This window comes from Carassius auratus, unplaced genomic scaffold, assembly GCF_003368295.1.
Source record: "Carassius auratus strain Wakin unplaced genomic scaffold, ASM336829v1 scaf_tig00001099, whole genome shotgun sequence".
Taxonomy (NCBI): Eukaryota; Metazoa; Chordata; class Actinopteri; order Cypriniformes; family Cyprinidae; genus Carassius; species Carassius auratus.
This window is the reverse complement of record NW_020523338.1, coordinates 34,443-57,334: the sequence shown is the minus strand read 5'-3', so window position 1 is coordinate 57,334 and position 22,892 is coordinate 34,443. Positions and strand designations below refer to the sequence as shown.

Here is a 22,892-nt window from a genome sequence, read left to right as displayed (position 1 = left end):
ATTTTGTAAAACACAAGCTAATTTTCATTTTTGGGTAGACTAACCCTTTAACAATATATACACAACATATTTGAGTGTAAATCTCTAGATTGTACCATGATTCAGTTCACAGAATTAACAGTAGATCACAGCTATGGATGATGAGGGATATTAAAACATTAACTAAATATGAATATGAATTATTGTTAGGGTGTATAAAAAGTAACTTTTGGGTCTATTGTTTTAAGAAAGAAAAGGCTTAAAAATCCTTACATATTGCACATATTTTGATCACGCTTGGATAACCTCAAAATATCAAGGGGGCAGCAGAATCTGTCATTGCAGGTTCCACAGCAGTGCTGCAGAAACCCGCAGTTAAACGAAGGTCTGTACTTGTTCTTGCTGGTGTAATAGCTCTCACAGTCAGCTCCTAAAAGAACATACGATGATAAATTCAAGAGAATTGAGAGAACGGACTTTATAACATGAACATCGTTTAAAAAGTACCGTTAAATCAAGTACTGTACAAATGATTTTTGTACTTGACAGTCATTGGTCAACCAACCAACTTAGTTTGATGTTTGACAATCATTAGACAATCTTTATTATTTTTTTTATTTTTTTTGCCAATTATACTCTTTGTGGCTGTTATGTTTTGAACCCAAACTAACTCAGTCATAAAAATGTGCCCTTTACTGCACAAGGCTTCATTTCTAGGGGAAAATAGTAGGAAAAAAATGAAGCATTTAAATTAATTGAACAGTTTACGTACTTAACATTATAATATAAAACCATTATTAAAATGTTCAGAAAAACATCCCTGTTATTGCACAAAGCTCTGTTTTTTTTCTCGGAATTACCATTTTATGTGTTTTATAATAGTTTTAAAACTTTTAATGTATGCAATAATAAACGATAACACCATTTCATCTAAAGGTATCAAACCAGCTGTAAAATATTCAGAATATTATTCCCTATAATCCACAAGGCTATATTTTTCAGAATAAGCCTTTATTGTTTTTATATACAATACTGAATCCATATTCTTTATGTTTTATATACTGTACCCACTTAAATTAATTAAAACTCTGACACCGTTTGAGATAAAGGTATCAAACCAACTATAAAATCTGTAAATATATATATATATATATATATATATATATATATATATATATATATATATATATATATATATATAATGAGATGCCAAAAACAAATAATTATATTAAAATCTAATGTAAATTGTGAATATATAGTTATAAGCCTGAATATTATCATGTCTGAATATATAGAAATCTGAATAGTTATAATTCTGAATATAAAAATGTAAATCTAAATACATAGTCATAAATCTGAATATATAAATGTAAATCTGAATGTATAGATATAAGTATGAATATATAGAAATATAGAAATATATATATATATATATATATATATATATATATATATATATATATATATATATATATATGTATATATATATATATATATATATATATATAATATATATATATATATATATATATATATATATATATATATGTACATCCTGTATATAGTTATCAATGTAAATATTTTACTTTATGAATTATTGTAAGTGCATCTTTTCATAGTACAATATGTGCATTGATACATGTAAAGGATACATAGGTATACTGTTTTAATTAACAAAGCATAGGAATTAATATTTAGAGATTTTTACAGTTGTTTTGATACCTTTATCTAAAAATGGCTAATAAAAATGTGTGAGTTTAATTAAAGTATAGAAAACATTAAAAATATGGATTCTGTACTGTAAATAAAACAATATAATATGAAAAACCAAGCCTTGTGCATCAAATGGTGTTATTTTAATGAATTTATATTACTGCATACATTAAAAGTTGTAAAATTATTATAAAATACATAAAAAGGTAATTCCAAAAAACGGAGCTTTGTACAATAACAGGCATGTTTTTCTGAACATTTTCATATTGGTTTTATGTTATAATGTTATGTAGTTTCATTAAAATAAATCTGAATTTTTATTTATTTATTTTTGTTTTTTTTTACTTTTTTTTCCTTAGAAATAAAGCCTTGAGCAACTTAAAGGGTTAGTTTGGGCTCTAAACGTAACAGCCACAAAGAATATAATTGGCAAAAAAACAATGTCTAAAAAACTAACTTTACAAAATGGGGACACAAAAGCATGTTTAAATAGTTTATTTATTTTATGTAATAAACTTACCGTCTGTTACCGTGAATAAACCCGCAGACAGGAACATGAGAACCGCTGAGGTGAACGCCATCGTGCTGCTCTTCCTCTTCAACTAACTTCTCTTGATGCTCACAGTGTTACCAGATCAGCTCGTGGGCGTCTAATGAACCAGTTTTAGATTTTCCCCCTCTTTTCCGTCATCAACGTCAGGCAAACACTGGGGAAAAACGAAAGCGAAAGAGGAAGAGAAGAAGAAGAAAAACAGCTGTTGAAATTTGTTAAATATGTACATTTAAACATTACCCAATACAATCAGGGTTTGTTTGTGATTGGCTCTAAATATAAAACACAAAAAAATTTAAAAAAATGTTTTATATTATATTAGTTTTTATGAAATGGAATTAGCTAATCTGAATTTGGAGCGATGTAAGTTAATACATTCTTAAAAATAAAGGTTACAAAAGTGTTTTTTCTTAGCAATGCCACAGAAGTGAATATTTAGAGAACACCTTCCTCTGCAATAAATAAGCTTATGTGTGATGTAAAGGTTCTATGTGTGCGTATGCAGCCATATCACCCTGCAGTCCAAGACCGGTTGCCCACTGAAGCTAAGCAGGATTGAGCTTGGTCTGTACCTGGATGGGAGACCTCCTGGAAAACTAGGTTTCTGCTGGAAGAGGTGATAGTGAGGCTTGCAGGGGGTGCTCACCCTGTGGTCTGTGTTGGTCCTAACAGACCCGCTATAAATCAAATGAAGTAAGTTTTCATTCTTCTTTTGGGGGCAAAAAAATGCTCGAAAAGGCTGAGCAATGGTATACTGTTTCCGAACATTCCGATGGAAAAATATTATAAACAAAAGAATAAAGATTAGCCACAGTTCAGAGTCAAGTATCATGTTTGCAATACGAAAGAACCATAATCAGTCCTTTATAGGAAGTCTCATAGTCTGTTAAATTTAAACAGGATGTGGAAAAATAGAGCGTACATGATCTGATCTTCAACATATGCAGACTGACTGAAGGAAGCAGGAAACTGACCTGCTGGAAAACGATAATCATTTGTTCAGTAAATAAAAATAGGATTGATTTTATTCACACTTTATTTCTCATGTAAAGTTTTTTGTTGTTGTGTGCGTCAGTCACACCATCTCACCCACTGTCACCACAATCCTGTTCTCAAAAACTCATGGCTACTTAATAATTTATTCTTGGCATGTGAACAAATAGTTCTGCGACAATAAAAAAGAAGTTTAGGCAGTTTTGAGCTTCCACAGACTTTAGCTCTTTACTTCCGCTCACTTTAAAGTGGCACCTTGTTGCTGTCTTTCTTGTCGAAGACGGAGCGCACATACATAAAGATGGGTCGGCTAGACTTAGCAATAGTTCAAACAAAATGGAAATTCTGTCATCATTTACTAACTCATGTGTTTCAAACCTGTAAGTTGAACGCAGAAGAGAATATTCTGAAGAATGCTGGTAACAGTTCACAGTAGCCACGGACTTCCACTGTATGAAAAATAAATAAAATGGAAGTCGGTTAATGGCTACCATCAACCGTCTGGTTACCAACATTCTTCAACATATCTTCTTTTGAGCTTGAGGGTGAATAAATGATGACAGAAATTTCATTTTTGGGTGAATTGTCTCTTTATGTATATGAAGTACAAGTATAGCGATTTTGTTGCAACGTGAACTTCTTGTCACAGACTTAAAACAATAAAAGTTCAACAACATTTGGTCTTGTAGAATGTGCTAGGCTTTATTCTTTTTGAAACAGGTAGATGTTTGCAGATCTTACCAGATCTTATGTGGATGCTGGGGGCATATTGTTGTCCCAGAGTAGGTCCAATCGGAAAGGTTTGCAATCCATAAACTGGGTGAAGGTTATTAGTCGGGTAAGGTGAGTACTGACTCTCCTGTGAATGGTGTTGTGCAATCATGACTGTAATTCTTCGCACCATATGTACTACGAAAGATGAATCAAAAGACAGCATTTAGTATGAACAAACCCCACATGTAGCTCTTTGTTCACAAATACTGACACTTACGATGGAGTTTTCCCGAAAACCACTATGGTCACCATGATGATGGTTTACATTTGATGAGGAGAATGAATTGAAGTTTGGCTTCTGCCTACATAGGGAAATTTCTCTGGCCCAGTTCCAGCCCACACAACCAGCTTTTGCTTGGTCCACATACCGCAATGAATGATGGTCCTAGTGTGGACCAGGCTGGCCCAAGTCTCAGCCAAGTTAATTACCCGTAACTTGCCCTGAATTGGGCCAGATCAAAATGTAATACTGGAACCAAAACATAACCTTAAGTAAACCATATCAACACTGGTCTTTAACCAGAAAGCCATAAACTGAGTCACACCTCAGCCTGATCCAATTTTTCTCTGGCCCAGCTCCGGCCCACACAATTTAACAACCACATATCAATCAATCAATCACCTTTATTTATATAGTGCTTTAAACAAAATACATTGCGCCAAAGCACTGAACAACATTCATTTGGAAAACAGTGTCTCAATAATGCAAAATGATAGTTAAAGGCAGTTCATCATTGAATTTAGTTATGTCATCTCTGTTCAGTTGAAATAGTGTCTGTTTTAATTTGCAATCAAGTCAATGATATCGCTGTAGATGAAGTGACCCCAACTAAGCAAGCCAGAGGCGACAGCGGCAAGGAACCGAAACTCCATCGGTGATAGAATGGAGAAAAAAACCTTGGGAGAAACCAGGCTCAGTTGGGGGGCCAGTTCTCCTCTGACCAGACGAAACCAGTAGTTCAATTCCAGACTGCAGCAAAGTCAGATTGTGCAGAAGAATCATCTGTTTCCTGTGGTCTTGTCCTGGTGCTCCTCTGAGACAAGGTCTTTACAGGGGATCTGTATCTGGGCTCTAGTTGTCCTGGTCTCCGCTGTCTTTCAGGGATGTAGAGGTCCTTTCTAGGTGCTGATCCACCATCTGGTCTGGATACGTACTGGATCCGGGTGACTGCAGTGACCCTCTGATCTGGACACAGACTGGATCTGGTGGCCACGGTGACCTTGGAACAAGAGAGAAACAGACAAATATTAGCGTAGATGCCATTCTTCTAATGATGTAGAAAGTACGGTGTTATGTGAAGTGTTCCGGTTCCAGTTTACCTAATTAATGCAGCCTAAAAATCCTTTAACGGATTTGGATATTAAAAGCATATTAGTATGTTATGTGTATGCCAGGTTAAAGAGATGGGTCTTTAATCTAGATTTAAACTGCAAGAGTGTGTCTGCCTCCCGAACAATGTTAGGTAGGTTATTCCAGAGTTTAGGCGCCAAATAGGAAAAGGATCTGCCGCCCGCAGTTGATTTTGATATTCTAGGTATTATCAAATTGCCTGAGTTTTGAGAACGTAGCGGACGTAGAGGAGTATAATGTAAAAGGAGCTCATTCAAATACTGAGGTGCTAAACCATTCAGGGCTTTATAAGTAATAAGCAATATTTTAAAATCTATACGATGTTTGATAGGGAGCCAGTGCAGTGTGGACAGGACCGGGCTAATATGGTCATACTTCCTGGTTCTAGTAAGAACTCTTGCTGCTGCATTTTGGACTAGCTGTAGTTTGTTTACCAAGCGTGCAGAACAACCACCCAATAAAGCATTACAATAGTCTAACCTTGAAGTCATAAATGCATGGATTAACATTTCTGCATTTGACATTGAGAGCATAGGCCGTAATTTAGATATATTTTTGAGATGGAAAAATGCAGTTTTACAAATGCTAGAAACGTGGCTTTCTAAGGAAAGATTGCGATCAAGTATCACACCTAGGTTCCTAACTGATGACGAAGAATTGACAGAGCAACCATCAAGTCTTAGACAGTGTTCTAGGTTATTACAAGTAGAGTTTTTAGGCCCTATGATTAACACCTCTGTTTTTTCTGAATTTAGCAGTAAGAAATTACTCGTCATCCAATTTTTTATATCGACTATGCATTCCATTAGTTTTTCAAATTGGTGTGTTTCACCGAGCTGCGAGGAAATATAGAGCTGCGTATCATCAGCATAACAGTGAAAGCTAACACCATGTTTCCTGATGATATCTCCCAAGGGTAACATATAAAGCGTGAAGAGTAGCGGCCCTAGAACTGAGCCTTGAGGTACTCCATACTGCACTTGTGATCGATATGATACATCTTCATTCACTGCTACGAACTGATGGCGGTCATATAAGTACGATTTAAACCATGCTAATGCACTTCCACTGATGCCAACAAAGTGTTCAAGTCTATGCAAAAGAATGTTGTGGTCAATTGTGTCAAACGCAGCACTAAGATCCAATAAAACTAATAGAGAGATACACCCACGATCAGATGATAAGAGCAGATCATTTGTAACTCTAAGGAGAGCAGTTTCAGTACTATGATATGGTCTAAATCCTGACTGGAAATCCTCACATATACCATTTTTCTCTAAGAAGGAATATAATTGTGAGGATACCACCTTTTCTAGTATCTTGGACAGAAAAGGGAGATTCGAGATTGGTCTATAATTAACTAGTTCTCTGGGGTCAAGTTGTGGCTTTTTTATGAGAGGCTTAATAACAGCCAGTTTGAAGGTTTTGGGGACATATCCTAATGACAATGAGGAATTAATAATAGTCAGAAGAGGACCTATGACTTCTGGAAGCACCTCTTTTAAGAGCTTAGATGGTATAGGGTCTAACATACATGTTGTAAGTTTAGATGATTTAACAAGTTTATACAATTCTTCCTCTCCTATAGTAGAGAATGAGTGGAACTGTTCCTCAGGGGGTCTATAGTGCACTGTCTGATGTGAAACTGTAGCTGACGGCTGAATGGTTGCAATTTTATCTCTAATAGTATCGATTTTAGAAGTAAAGTAGTTCATAAAGTCATTACTGCTGTGGTGTTGGGAAATGTCAACACTTGTTGAGGCTTTATTTTTCGTTAATTTAGCCACTGTATTGAATAAATACCTGGGGTTATGTTTGTTTTCTTCTAAAAGAGAAGAAAAGTAATCAGATCTAGCAGTTTTTAATGCTTTTCTGTAGGATATGCTACTTTCCCGCCAAGCAATACGAAATACCTCTAGTTTTGTTTTCCTCCAGCTGCGCTCCATTTTTCGGGCTGCTCTCTTTAGGGTGCGAGTATGCTCATTATACCATGGTGTCAAACTGTTTTCCTTAACCTTTCTTAAGCGTAAAGGAGCAACTGTATTTAAAGTGCTAGAAAAGAGAGAGTCCATAGTTTCTGTTACATCATCAAGTTGTTCTGAGGTTTTGGATATGCTAAGGAATTCGGATACATCAGGAAGATAACTTAAAAAGCAGTCTTTTGTGGTAGAAGTGATGGTTCTTCGATACTTGTAACAAGAAGTAGAATTTACAATTTTGGCTATATGAAGTTTACACAGAACTAAATAATGATCTGAGATATCATCACTTGGCTGAATAATTTCAACACTATCAACATCAATTCCATGTGACAGTATTAAATCTAGAGTATGATTTCGACAATGAGTAGGTCCTGAAACGTGTTGTCTAACACCAATAGAGTTCAGAATGTCTATAAATGCTGATCCCAATGCATCTTTTTCATTATCGACATGGATATTAAAATCACCAACTATTAAGACTTTATCTGCAGCCAGAACTAACTCGGATGTAAAATCACCAAACTCTTTAATAAAGTCTGTATGGTGCCCTGGTGGCCTGTATACAGTAGCCAGTACAAACATAACAGGGGATTTATCATTAACATTGGTTTCTCTGGATAATGTTATATGAAGCACCATTACTTCAAACGAGTTATACTTGAAGCCTGCCCTCTGAGAAATCCTGAAAACGTTATTATAAATTGAAGCAACTCCTCCCCCTTTGCCTTTTAGACGCGGCTCGTGTTTATAACAATAATCTTGGGGGGTGGACTCATTTAAAATAATGTAATCATCAGGTTTTAGCCAGGTTTCTGTCAAGCAGAGCACATCTATATTATGATCAGTTATCATATTATTTACAAAAAGTGTTTTCGTAGAAATTGATCTGATATTCAATAAGCCAATCTTTATCATTTGTTTATCCATATTGCATTTGTTTTTTATTTGTTGAACCTCAATTAAATTGTTAACCTTAACTTGGTTTGGACGTTTTTTGTATTTTCTAGTTCGGGGAATAGACACAGTCTCTATAGTGTGATATCTAGGTGAAAGAGTCTCTATGTGCTGAGAATTAACTGACCTCTGTGACGGGAGGCAGCTAGCAGACGGTCGGTTTAGCCAGTCTGTCTGCTTCCTGACCTGGGCCCCAGTTAGTCAAGTATAAACACTAAGACTATTTGCCATATTTCTAGACAGAAGAGTGGCGCCACCCCAGGAGGGATGAAGACCATCTCTTTTAAACAGGTCAGGTCTGCCCCAAAAGCTCGTCCAATTGTCTATGAAACCTATGTTATTCTGTGGGCACCACTTAGACATCCAGCCATTGAGTGATGACAATCTGCTATGCATCTCGTCACCACGGTAAGCAGGGAGGGGACCAGAGCATATTACAGTGTCTGACATCGTGCTTGCAAGTTCACACACCTCTTTAAAGTTATTTTTAGTGATCTCCGACTGGCGAAGTCGAACATCATTAGCGCCGGCATGAATAACAATCTTACTGTATTTACGTTTAGCATTAGCCAGCACTTTTAAATTTGCCAAGATGTCAGGCGCTCTGGCTCCCGGTAAACATTTGACTATGGTGGCTGGTGTCTCTATATTCACGTTCCGTACAATAGAATCGCCAATAACTAGAGCACTTTCATCAGGTTTCTCAGTGGGTGCATCACTGAGTGGGGAGAACCTGTTTAATGTTTTGATCGGAACAGAAGAGCGGTGTTTTGACCCACGACTACGCTGCCTCACCGTCACCCAGTTGCCCTGCTGCAGGGGCTCTGCTGGAACCGGACAATGTACAGGAATCCCTGAGCTAGACGCATCCAAAGCCATATCTAGAGCCCTAACATTCTTACTGTCCTCAATTAAAGTTTGGATGCGTGTCTCTAATTCTGAAATCTTCTCTGTCAGCCTAACTATTTCCCTGCATTTATCACATGTGAATCCCTCATCAGCGACAGAGATAGATAAACTGTACATGTGGCAAGAGGTGCAAATAACAATTGTAGGAGAAGCCATTACTCACCGTGCTTGATGAAATATTCTTACTGCGGTTGTTTGATGAACTTGTGGAAAACTGCAGCGTGAGAGATGAGAGGAGAGGAGAAAAGAAAACGCTAATGACAAGCTAACGAGTGCTAACGCTTTGCAGGTGTGCTGCAGTCACGGAAGAGTGAACGATCCCAAAGTTAATCTGATAAGATTGAATCGTAATATCAGAAATATGGTGTGAATTAAGTTATATTTTACAATTTAAAAAACAAACAAACAGACAGTGATAGTAAGAAAGATTATAGAGAAAAAATATAAAATAAAAACAGCTACATGGAGCTACCGCAATGATTGATGGTCCTAGTGTGGATCAGGTCTAGATTCCAGACAAGGACCACACATGGTCAGTTCACACTTCCACAAACTTATTCTTATAGTCAGTTCACACTTCCACAAACTGATTCTTTTGATGATTGATTCTGGACGTATTCTGTTCTAATGTTATAAGCGCGGGTAAACTGAAGGCTTGTATGAAGGGCAGTCATCGCCAATGACATTACATCGACCGCAAAAGAAGCGGTGAACCGTATTTAATTTTTTCAACCGGTTTATTTGATTGAATTGTCGGAAACAACTGGTTCACTTGAGCACCTGCTCCTTTGCCCCTTAAGTGCCCTTTTGTCAAAGCTAAATTTTCTCGAATTTTTTTTTTTTTTTTGTAATAACGTTCCCTTTTGTGAATGCCTGCCCACGCCCAATCATAATATTAGTAAAATGTATTAATAATAATTTAGTCGTAAATAAAATGACCAACATGATGACCTTTCACCTGACGACAACGACGACGACCTCATCCGACCGGGACGATTCCTCACACCGCACATGCATTTTTTAATTGCCAGAGGATATTTTCAACACCGCAGCAGCTGGTAAGTGGTGTTTCATTCTCAGCGAAGTGATTTTGATGTTTATTTACTTATTATTATTTTACAAGAACGATGTGATGTGAGAACATGCAGATATGTTGTTTATATTGCTGTGTGTAGCCTGTAGTGTAGAAGTAGCACTAGCGTGCTGTTTGAGGGAGAAAAGTTTCACAGGCATCGAAGGGTCTGGTCTTTTTTATGTTATTTGACTAAACTTTTATTATATTACTGTACTTATTTATTTTGCCTTAAAAATAATTATCACAACACTGGTTAGGCTTATTCAGATTTTCTCATTCTCTGAATTATCATTATAAAAATAAAACAATTCAGAAATGAATTAAAATATAATTATATTTTAAATGTGACGCAAAAAATTTTTTCTACCATAGCAACAGTATTTACAGCAAGACCACTGTAGCCTGTAAACTCAATAATATCTCTCTGGAAATAAATGTAAAATTATCAATGTCAATAAAAAATGCATAATATACCTGACATCAAAGTGCAGTGTGAAGGAGATGAATAACAAATGTAGACTGTCATTTGTTTACATTGCAAAGGTGTTCAATTTTAGACAACAACAACTACAACAGTAATAATATTAATCCCTATATTCCAGTGTATCAGTTTTTTAATGTTTTGTATCAATATTTAGGTGGACTTACTGATTAGGTGCGAGAGTAGTAGTGATGGTTAAAATAATAGATTAATGCTGAAATAGTAAATTGACCCTTGTTCCTAGATGGACAGAGAGTGGAATGTAATAGATCAAATGAGGAAATGGAGATAGAGGAAGAAAAAGAGGGAAATGTAGAGGCACAAGTGACAGAAGAGAGCAGGGAACAGCAAGCCAGGAGACAGAGGCTGGTGAGAAAGAGGAAAATGTAGAGGCACAGGTGTTTTCTATAGTTTTTACTATAACCGCTATTCTAAATTATTCTGTAGAACAGAGAAGAAAAAGCCATCAGGTTGGGACAATTTCAGTTTCTAATCCCAGAGCTATTATTATATTAAACTTAAAATTGTCTTCTCTATTGTTTCTTTTTCAAAACTGCATCAAAGCATTTGCTGCCGTTTCAATACATAATCATCCATATCTATACGTGAATCAGCAAGGAATGCATCACAGTATATTGCTGTATTGATATTTTGAACAGCACCATTTAAAGCCTTGTTCCATGTGCCCCTTTTATACTTTGAGCACCTGCCCCTCCAAAGGTCTTTGCACGGCCCAGTTCAGAGGGAGTGTCAGCCACGTTAAAAAAGTTAACCACTTAAGTCATTTGTGGATTAATGCGTATTGGAGACGCAAACCATTTAAAGGGACTACTTTGATGATGTTTTTCTTACCTTTCTGGATATGGACAGTAGACCGTACACACAGTTTCAATGGAGGGAGACTTAGAACTGGGACTAAATCTAAAATATCTTAAACTGTGTTCCGAAGATAAAAGGAGGTCTCAAGGGTTTGGAACGACATGAGAGTAAGTTATTAATTAAATAATTTACATTTTTGGGTGAACCAACCCTTTAAAGTTTGAGCATATTGTTTGCAAACTGCAATTGATTAATTAAAAACAAAGTAGTTGATATGCTGTGTTGTTTTTGTTTAGTAGCAGTAATATTAAGCCGTGTCAACTGTATTTTTATATAGTTATTAGCTGTGTCAACTGTATTTTTTGTAGGTGTTCATGAGACCCCCCTTTAAATGACCAGGACCACCCATTGCCCCCCCAATCAAAATTGTCTGTAGCCGGCACTGCTGCGAACTAATGTTGCCGTTGCTTGTTGACATTATGCAGACATCCCAACCTGCAAAAAGTCATTTCAGGGAGGTATCCCGAAGACCCTGTAGTCACCTTCTCAATGAGACTTTGCCTATCTGAATGGGAGAACTGAGATATATTGGAGCAGCCTTCCCTGCGTTTAGCCTCCCTAACATGTTGTGGTCCCTAAAAGATAAAGCATAAATTATTATTTCTATAAGCTATAGGCCTATGTAATTATTTGTTGTCATTATGTTTTACAACTATAAGACAGGGGTACACTTTCGTGTACTTTTTTTTTTTTTTTGTGACACTCTCCTTCTGCCATGGTGCTCCTGTTTCTAGATAGACATAACTGATTAATTTTGTTCGGGAGAAGAGATAAAAGCCCGCCCACACTGACAATTGATTGGTTGATTTGCAGAAAAAGGCCAATCGGGATGCTCTCTGTCTTAAATGGGCTTCATACAAGCACATTAGCACACACACGCAAGGTCTCTCGCTCCCTCTCCCTCTCTGCCGTGCGCGCGCTACACGGTTTGAAACAGTATCTGTTTCGCATGCGCGCTTTTGCTCGCTCGGTCTAGATTCCGGGATATTTTAACTAATTTGCGGGTCTCAGGGAGCCGCTTTCAATATGCGGGAGACTCCCGGAACTTCCGGGAGACTTGGGATGTCTGCATTATGGACGTTAAAAGTAAGTAAAACCGATTACAACTGAGGTTTCAGAGCATTCCAAAAACTCTGTAACGGCTAATTAAACGCATCTAGTTGCGAACCGGAAGTTCGAAGCATCCTACATACGCGTACGCGCAAAGCATAATGGGGTAAGGCCGGTGACACACTGGCTGCGTGGCGTGAGCGCCGCGTGTCTGAAGCGTCCCAGAAGCGTCCCAGAAGCGTGGCGGATTCTGTGTCTTTACACACCAGAAGCGTGCCTGACGCGGCGCTGGCGCGCTGCTGCTGTAGAGGGAGACCGTTGACAGACCAGGCTCATGTCTTCATTACAACAATATAGACTTTTGTTTACACACCTACACCTACGCCTACTGATAAAGGACACCATCAAAAGTATTGACGGCGAAATAGATTATGTTTGACAGGTGCAATATTTGAAAATCGATAATTATTTTTTTATTTTTTTATTAGGCCTACATTTATATCTGAATTTATGTCAACCTATAGACTTTCAAATATCAAAATATCAGGAATTCATATGTATTTGTGTACAAAATGACATTTAAACACATTTTCCTATTATATTTTGCCTGGAAAAGCTTCCAACACGCGCGCGTGTCGCTGTAAAAATAGGCGTCGGTTCTATTTCTAGCAAGCAAGCGTTTGCCGCGCGGCCCGAGCCGCGCCTGAGACGCGCGTCTCACGCAGGCGGTCTGCAAGCTCTAACCTGTTAACATGGGAGCCGAATTAAAAACCGACACGCCACGCGGCTGAGACGCTTGCGCCACGCATCCAGTGTGTCACCGGCCTAAATAAAGCATTTCGGTGCTTCTCTAATTATTGGCTGCATCAGAAATGTATATTATATAATATATGCTTTTTTTGAACATTTTTGAAATTTAAAAATATTAAAAAAAGTTGTTTTTTTAAGGCACTCATTCACTCGATATATATAAATACCTTATATAACATTTGCTAAACTTCTGAATGTTTGAGGTTTTACTTACTAGTGAGTTGGTTCATAGCGCCTAGGAGATGTTCTTCAACAGGAGATCGGCTCCTGCTCCGCAACATGGCCATCAGCAGAAGAATATAGGAGCAATGTGTCACATTATAGCCAACAATATGTAGTTTACAATATTAGGTTTATTAGAAATTAAACTCTTCTACATTTCACATCTGTTGTAAACTACAACAGAGGTGAAATGCAGAAAAGAGAAAGAGGAAACAGTGGAGAGACTCTCACTACTTGTCAGTTGAGTAAGTTGGGGCCCCTTTTCCATGGTAACTACTTCCGCTACAGTTTAAATGCGATTTGAATTCTCAACGCGTGCGCCCGTTAAACCACATTAAAGTAAGGCATTTACACAAATAGTACATAAAAGTAAAATAAAACGTCCTGAAACCCCATCATGTATTGTTCAAGTAGACAGTAGACCTAAATCAAACTGTAAATTGAATGAGAATATGAAAGCAGTAAATGTAAAACATTTTTTTGAAGTCAGTAAAAAAATATATATATATAAATAACAGGATATACCATTCTACAATATAAGATATAATATCATATCATGTAAAAGCCTATCATATGAGGCATGACCAATTTGCACTCAGATGGTTTATCAGAATAAAATTTATTATTCTGTAAATTAAAAAATATTCAGAATTACACAAGTGAGGTGAGTTGGACTAGTTACCAGAAGGTTGCCGGTTCGAGTCTCGGGGCTGGCAGGAGTTGTAGGTGGGAGGGAGTGAATGAACAGCACTCTCTTCCATCCTCAATTGTCAGGGGAAGTTGAGGCCTAGTGGTTAGAGAGTTTGACTCCTAACCCTAAGGTTGTGGGTCTGGGTCTCGGGCCAGGAATACCACGACTGAGGTGCCCCTGAGCAAGGCACCAAACCCCCAACTGCTCCCCGGGCACCGCAGCATAAATGCCTGCCCACTGCTCCGTGTGTGTGTGTTCACAGTGCTTCTGTGTTCACTGCTGTGTGTGTGCACTTTAGATGGGTTAAATGCAGAGCACGAATTCTGAATATGGATCACCATACTTGGCTGTATGTCACTCACTCACTTTTTTTAAAATTAAAATCCATAATTCTGCCATCAAACCAGCTCTCTGTTCGATAAAATGGATCATTACGAGTTGGCTCTTGAGTCGAAATGAACAAATCATTTAGACCCTTCACAATCCAGTGTTGTTATCTGGCTATTGAGAATGAGAAATTGTGGTCATAGCACAAAGCCCCTCCCTCGATATCACGGTCTCCGCCATGTTGGAATCAGAATCAGAATGAGCTTTATAGACAGATATGTTTACACATACGAGGAATTTGTTTTCGTGACAGAAGCTCCGCAGTACAACAGAATGAAAGCGACAGCGAAGGATACCGGCGGCGAAACAGGATTGTTTAAATGTGTTGTTAAGAGTAGGTTCTCGCAATTCTGCACTGTTTTACCATGCCTGGAAGTTACTGCTGCGTTAAAAACTGCTGCAGTACCTCACACGATACATATGGAAAACATAGGAACAATGAAATACAGTTTTTTTTAGGTTACACCAAGCGCAAAACAGCGGTATTTGGAGAAGCTCTCAAGCAGCACAGAGACCTGGACCATTTACCCCCATGCACACATGGACATTGGGAATTATATTATATATTTTTGGTTTAAGTTACTACACAATGCAGAAGTTTAAAAGTCACAAGTCTTTGGAAAGTTACGAGGCTTTCTGCTATGGTTGGGTCCATCTACAGCAGGTGATGAAAACAGTGTTGTACTGGCCAAAGTAAGTTTATTCACATGCGTTTTAGCGTATTGTAATTACATTGCATTTAGAATTAACTGCGACTGAACACTAGATTGTAACGAGATGTTCAATGTATACGAACGTTTCCAACATGTTTTGATGTATGCTAAAGCTGTGTATGTTTAGTTATAAGTTAATTTTTTTTGTTGGGGGCTGCAAAGTGGACAAACCAGTTCTGGGTTAGCTAGGGTAGTTAAATGTGTGATTGCAAGATGTAAATGTCCGGGTTAGATTAAAGCCATTAACAGTGTGAATGCAAAGTGACTTACATTGTAAACAATATAATTCCCAATGTCCATATGTGTGCACTGAGGTAAATTGTCCAGGTCTCTGTGCCGCTGCAGGGAGCTGCCTGAGAGCTTCTCCAAACAACGCTGTTTTGCGCTTGGTGTGAGCTTGTTCCTGTAAGGTCCACTTTCTTTCGCCTTATGTTTTTGCATTGCTTTACTTTCTTCCTTTTCTTTCTCGTATTCGTAGATCCGTCTCGATCTGTTCCGCCGACAAAATAAATGCGCAAAAATGAAAGCGCTCTGAAATGTTTAGTCGCGCCTCTGTGAAGTTCTGAAGGCATTGCCTCTGTCAACAGATAGCGTATCCTTCCATCAGGGCCGACCGGCTCAGACCCCTCCCAAATCGGCATGTGACTCCTCATTCTCAATTAGTGTGTGTGTGAGAGTGTGTGTGTGCTCTTGTTTTTGTGACATATCAGGACACAAGTCTGTATAATGACATGGGTATGACACAGGTATTACAAGGAGAGGGTAACTTAACATAACCCATGTCCCCATTTTTCAAAATGCTTATAAATCATACAGAATGTATCATACATGTAGAATGTAAAAATGCATTTTTTTTGAGAAAGTAAAAATGCAAACGTGTGTGTGTGTGTTTGTATGTGTGTATGGGGCGGGGGTTTAACTGGTCTCTGGTGAATCCACGTAATCAGGGTTGTATAGCGGTATGTGTTGGAAAGAACACATAAGACTCAGTTGAATCAAAGTTAGGAGTTTACTGTTGATCAGGTTGAGTGGTAACAGTGAATGGTCTGAAAATATCAAAGAATAATAAGAAATATTAGGTATACAGCAGATTAAATAGCATTCACACAAGCAATAATACAGGTTACATTAATAAAGTTGTTGCAGTACACAGTTGTCCACAAGGTGGCGTCGCGGGCTTACTCATGGCATATGACAGCTGTCATTGCAACATGTCGAGAAGGGTCTGTCTGCAGACTGCAAGACGGGGGCGTAACTTGAAGTAGGAGGCGTAACTTGAAGTTGTTCAAATCACACAGAACCACGCGAGACCTCAAAACGAGATTTTGTCGGGATGCGTTCGAAACCGCATACCCTTTAATTAGGCACTTAATTTCAATAAGTACTAACTTAAGGAATTGCTAAAAGAGTTTATACTCTACAGCCTAAATGCGTATGTATGAAGTATGAATCCAAATTGTATATCATCATCCGCTATGTTGATCATGTGACCTACAAAGTTATAACAAGCACAAAACGTAAAAGATATAAGTGACAGGTTTAATTATTGTATTTGTAATTATCTTGATAATGAAGAACGTTGCAGAAACGGCTGCCTTTTATTTTGTGATTGTAGTATAGCCAATACTGTTGATTTTTTATATATATATTTTTTTTTAACTCCACTAATGTGATCAAGTGTTATCCTTAAAACATTTGTTTTTTATTAGAAAACCTAAAATCGTTATCTCTTGAATATTTTTTAAATAATTTTACGTGAAAAACGTTTTTCTTTTATAGCATCTCATACTATGAACACATAATTTTTTTATTTACTGTTTTATGGCATTATGATTGTTTATTGTCAGATACAACCTCTTACCATGATCTTTTATGTAATAATTTGGCAATAATAATAAAAAAGTGGGTCAGGTGCACAAACACCTCACAGCGGAACACCCATCTGCACAAAGGGTACTTCGATCAGCTGCTTGAAGATCTCATCTTTGGAGAAGACTGTTGATTTGATACTCTAAAAATGTAAGTATTACTACTCGAAAATTAACATTACCCCATAATGAATTGCATCTTTTGCCCACCCCAACATTTACCATGCAATAATAACGATAAATGCCAACCAATAATTATATAATTTTTTTTTCTTAAAATTACATTTTAGTAAAAGAAGCCAAATGTATTTTCTTTTGTGACACAGTGATCCTCCTGCCATCTGAACACAGCTGATACAGTTCTGCCGCTGCACTTCACAATCTCACTCTTCTCAACAGGGATGTCGTTGAGCAACAGGATGAGGAAGACCTTGATGACGGCTCTCTGAACCACACAACCTTGAAGCTAGAGCAGGGGAACACGTGCAGGACAATCTGACCGCTGTGTCTGCTCCGAACTTTCATGTGCCTGCACCCCATGAGCACGACTACCTGAAAAACATTTACACAGAGTTTACAAGTATATGATTTATTACTTTTGTAGTGGGCTAAACCACTGAAGTGGTTCAAATATATAAATAAATTATACATTTATCCAAAGTGACTTACAGTGCATTCAGACTAACAGTTTTTACCTAACATGTGTTCCCTGGTATTCGAACCCACAACCTTGCACTGCTAACACAATGCTCTACCCCTTGAGCCACAGGAACACCAGTGTGTCCTTGAGCAAGGCTCTCTTCTCCAGGTTGATCAGGGGATTGTAGGCCCCTGTAATAAGAGCACTGTCAATCACTTCAGATAAAAGCTCCATCACATTTTTTGATGATGCTTTTGAAGCTTCTGAAAGTCAGCCTTCATTGTTTAAACATTAACCAGCTGAACAAACATTACCAAAATCACATGCTCAGTGTCTTGTGGTCTTTCTCTAGATGCCCTCACTGGCTCTGGGGTCACTGAGGATGAAGACACCACAGCAGCATCTGGTCCTGATGAGACGGTAAGAGCTGGAGTGATAAAGCGTCTCATTTGTGACTCTCGATCATTTCCAGGATGATGCTGTAGTCTTCTCCATCCTCAGTGCACACACCAGTCTACAGACATGTTCATGTCCTACAAAAATACACAATACAAAAAGTCATTACATTATTCTTTTGTTTCAGGTTTTCCCTCTTTTTCACCTTTCCTTGCAGGTCCTGCTCCACCACAAAAGATCTGCAGCAAATGCACAGAAATCAAGAATAAGTAAAGAGGTGTAATCGTTGTTTAAAATTACATTAAAATAAAATACAACTTAAGATTTAAAATGTTTCATTTATTTTTGTAGTGTACTTACACAAATCCTTTGATGGTAGCATTCCTTCATCAGTTACTCTACAGCAGATAAACACACGTGTGTCTCATCTGTAACATCCAGACAAGAGTCAGTCTCCTCTGTTATATATCTGTGATATACTGCATTTACATGTTGAACTAATAACTGATGCAACTCACTTTTTATCCAACACAAATGTTCCTTAAATTATCAATATTGCAAATGGACAAATAAAATAGATAACTTATGTTTAGTTACTTTATGTAGATTTGTTTGTTTACATGACTCACATTCATCTATAGCAGTGTAGAAAAATGTGAATTCTACACAATATCACACACAGATATCACTCAGACACCTGTTTCATGTCTGTTGGATGTGCTCATCTACAATACTTATCAAACATTATCCAGTCAGATGATAAATAGACATTTTAGTACTAGTCTTCAAGAAGTATATATAGTTTATGTAAATCTACTATTGAGTCATGTACTTAATGGAGCTCCCCTGTTAGTTATGCATTATAAAAACATGTTTACAGCTAAATCACAAATATGCTATATTATGTAGGTCACAGACAGACTGAGCCTGTGATACCTGGGGATAGCGTCTTTTTACCTTTTGCTTATATGTTGATTACTTTACGCCTTAGTTTTAATAAATTATTAACTCCAAAAACAATACCACTGTATGAAAATGACTTATACACTTCAATTTAAATAATTATTTCGGAAAAAAATAAGATTCTCACAGTTGTCTCTCACAGCAAGCTGTCATATTCGTCTTCTTTCCAGTTTAATGGCGGTTTGCATCCAGCTTATTGGTGCATTACCGCCCTCTTCTGTTCCGGAGTGTGGGTCAGATAATACGTTTTCCTACTAAAACGTACACTCTCACATTGTCCCCTAACATTAATATCTACACACACATCATGAATCAAATCCTGCCTAAAACCCCTGTCTCCCTTAAAACGTAATCAATATTCTACTCTGTGCCGCCATATTGCCAATAACTTATCGTTTTGAGGTCTCGCGTGGTTCTGTGTGATTCGGACAAGTTACGCCTCCTACTTCAAGTTACGCCCCCGTCTTGCAGTCTGCAGACGTACACGCTTGACTTTGACAGCGAATAACTTTACATCTGAGGCGTTTAAAGACTCTGTTTGTCCATTATTTATTTCTAAAGATACACGACAATGTATAAAGGGCTCCATTACCTTCTAATGCCCCATAGAAACAGTTTTTGTAAAAAATAGGCTAACGATTGCTTCATAACCACTCGACTCTCTGTCGCATTACCGTACAGACAGGAGGAGAAGCTCGCAGGCAATTAACTTAATATGGCGTACTGGCGTTACATTTTAAAATACTATACAAAATAATTAATCAGAATACTTACTCCTGCTCACTCACGACAAAGAACTCCCCGCTCAAGCTCGCCATCTCCGCAAGATTAACGATGGCAGTTTGCACGCACAGCTTACTAGAAGATTTACATCTGGCAGACAGGTTGCTGACGTCGTCAAGCTTCGTTTGAGTCTGCGTGTCAGAAACGGAAGTGCTAAAAAACGCTGGGCTTCATTTGTCTCAATTGAGTTCCAATGGGGTCGCTGTGTCCATTTCTTTTACTGTCTATGCTTTGAACTCCCGAACTGACTCAAATGACTCGCGAACCCGTTCCGAACTCTCAAAATGATTCAAATGATCCGCGAAGCCGCTCCGACCTGACTCAAATGATTCGCGAGCCCGCTTTGAACTGCCGAACAGACTCAAATGATTCGCGAACCCGCTTTGAACTCCCGAACTGATTCAAATGATTCGCGAACCCGCACCGAACTCTCAAAATGATTCAAATGATCCACGAAGCCGCTCTGACTCAAATGATTCACGCTCCGACCTCCCAAACGGACTCAAATGATTCGCGAACCCGCTCCGAACTCCCGAACTGACTCATTCGCGATCCCGCTCCGAACTCTGATTCAAATGATTCGCGATTCCCAAACTGACTCAAATGATTCGCGATATCCCGCTCCGAGCGCCCGAACAGACTCAAATGATTTGCGAACCCGCTCCGAACTCCCAAACTGACTCAAATGATTCGCGATCCCCAAACTGACTCAAATGATTCGCGATCCCGCTCCGAGCTCCCGAACAGACTCAAATGATTCGCGATCCCCAAACTGACTCACATGATTAGCGAACCCGCTCCGAACTCCCGAAATGAGTATAATGATTCAAGCTCCGAACGCAGTGTTTCCGAATCATATGGATTGGCATTTTAACATAATCAGGTGAGCAGATCACTCTCTCACTATTTGATTGGTCTAGTCTTTATCCACTCATCATCCACCAATCAGAACACACGAGAACTCTTTGACCACAGCTGCTGTGCTTCAAAAGCTCTTGCAGCAGCTCAACCCTGGTTTTCTCTGAGGTGGTCGATCACATCAGATTGTGGTTAATCTTGCAGATCATGACTTCTACTCTTCCTCTCCCTGCAGTTTGGTAATATAAAGATTCCTTCTTTGAACTCCCACCTCTTCTGTGGGTTTTATTGTTCTGGTTCTGTATTGTTTACTGCTCATTTTCAATCTCCAATGTGAACGTTACGAGATGGCTACACTGAGGGAAAGAGTGAGAAGTTCAGTCAAGACAGTGCTCACTTTTCATAGTGAATCAGACACCTACGAGATCAAAGGTAGAAATTGCATCATTCACACTCATGTGTTTTGTTACTATTAATTTGTTGGTTATTTAAATTCTGTACAAGACAAGACTGTTATTTAATTTTTTTATTGTTTCTTTATTAGTTCACCAGTAGGGGGCCCCATATACATTCAAGTGCTACAAATTCACCAAACATACCATAAAAGACCGTCCAAACCACATGTTCACTTAGACATCAAATGTTTTTTTTTTATTTTATTTTTTTACATGTGTGCGTGTTTCTGTTTGTGCAAAATTGTCCCTGTCAAAATAGTTTTGTCTTGCTAACATCGATGACTTATGAGAGAACTACCATGTTGCTTAACTATATATATATATATATATATATATATATATATATATATATATATATATATATATATATATATATATATGTACATGTATATGTATGTGTGAGTGTGTGTCATTTTTGAAGATTCCAACCATTTAGGTTTGGAATAAGGGTGAAGTCAGCTAAACTGTGCCAAATTAGATTAAAGTGGCGTATCTCTTAACATTTTTATAGTCAATCACAATAACTAATTTTCCATTTTTGCTTCAACACTTGTTGACATGTAACTATAATTTGATTGGTCTGAGTTTCTTAAGGCAACAGGGCAGAGTTACATAAAGCTTGTCAGAGAAATTGTAAAGTAAGTGAGCCTGACATTTTATTAATCACCAATAAGGGTACTAAACCAATCATACATATGCTTACCAACATAGCAAAGGTTTATGAACAATGTTTTGACATGCTCTTTCAAATAAAACAGTTTAATATGAATGTAGTATATATAAAATGTCTTTTAGGTAGAAATGGCTGGTTATGTTAAAATGTCCCACAATTTTCAGTTAAAATGGGCTGCATGTACAGAAATTGAGGGTAAAAATAGGTTTTATAGGCCGAGATATGTATGCATATAAAATCTAGTCTTAAAAAAATCCAAATACAGGATTGATTTTGGGATTTTCCTTAGTTGTCAGTTATAATCATCAAAATGAAAAGAAATAAATTTTTTAAATGTATCAGTATATACAGTCTAGTCTTAAAAAAATACAAACACAAATAAACTACCAGTCAAAAGTTTTTGAACAGTGAGATTTTACATTTTTTAAATGTTGAAATATTTTTGTTATTTAAATTAACTGTTTTCTATTTTAGATTCTGACTCCATTTAAGATAAATGTATCAAACCAACTGTAAAATTTTTCGAATATTATTATAAACGTTTTGATAATAAATTACTGACTGTACAATACTGGACAATGATGTAATCTGCAGAATTTACACTTCAGTTGTGATACTACAGTGTGCAGTGTGCAGTCATTGAGTGCAGTTGTTTTTATATCACTTTATTACTGAAAGACACCGACTTCAGAAAAAATAGATGGCATTTTAATTCAATCTTGTATGTAATGTCTGATAAA

The 22,892-nt window shown here is 37.5% G+C and overlaps 2 long non-coding RNA genes across 6 annotated transcripts; both read right to left on the bottom strand.

Annotated features, from left to right (window-relative positions):
- Positions 1 to 234: 234 nt before the first annotated feature.
- LOC113069203 (uncharacterized) lies at positions 235 to 14,631 on the bottom strand. Of its 5 annotated transcripts, XR_003279676.1 has the most exons (6): positions 14,408 to 14,631; positions 13,718 to 13,770; positions 3,980 to 4,147; positions 2,818 to 2,922; positions 2,213 to 2,399; positions 235 to 409 (listed from the first exon to the last, which is right to left on the bottom strand). It is a non-coding gene; the product is annotated as an uncharacterized LOC113069203 (long non-coding RNA). The 5 variants fall into 5 exon arrangements; XR_003279675.1 differs by having other exon boundaries at positions 13,718 to 14,631; XR_003279678.1 differs by lacking the exon at positions 13,718 to 13,770.
- A 3,166-nt stretch (positions 14,632 to 17,797) lies between these two features.
- LOC113069204 (uncharacterized) lies at positions 17,798 to 18,812 on the bottom strand. The gene is made up of 3 exons (XR_003279679.1): positions 18,781 to 18,812; positions 18,080 to 18,659; positions 17,798 to 17,936 (listed from the first exon to the last, which is right to left on the bottom strand). It is a non-coding gene; the product is annotated as an uncharacterized LOC113069204 (long non-coding RNA).
- Between the last annotated feature and the right edge of the window lie 4,080 nt (positions 18,813 to 22,892).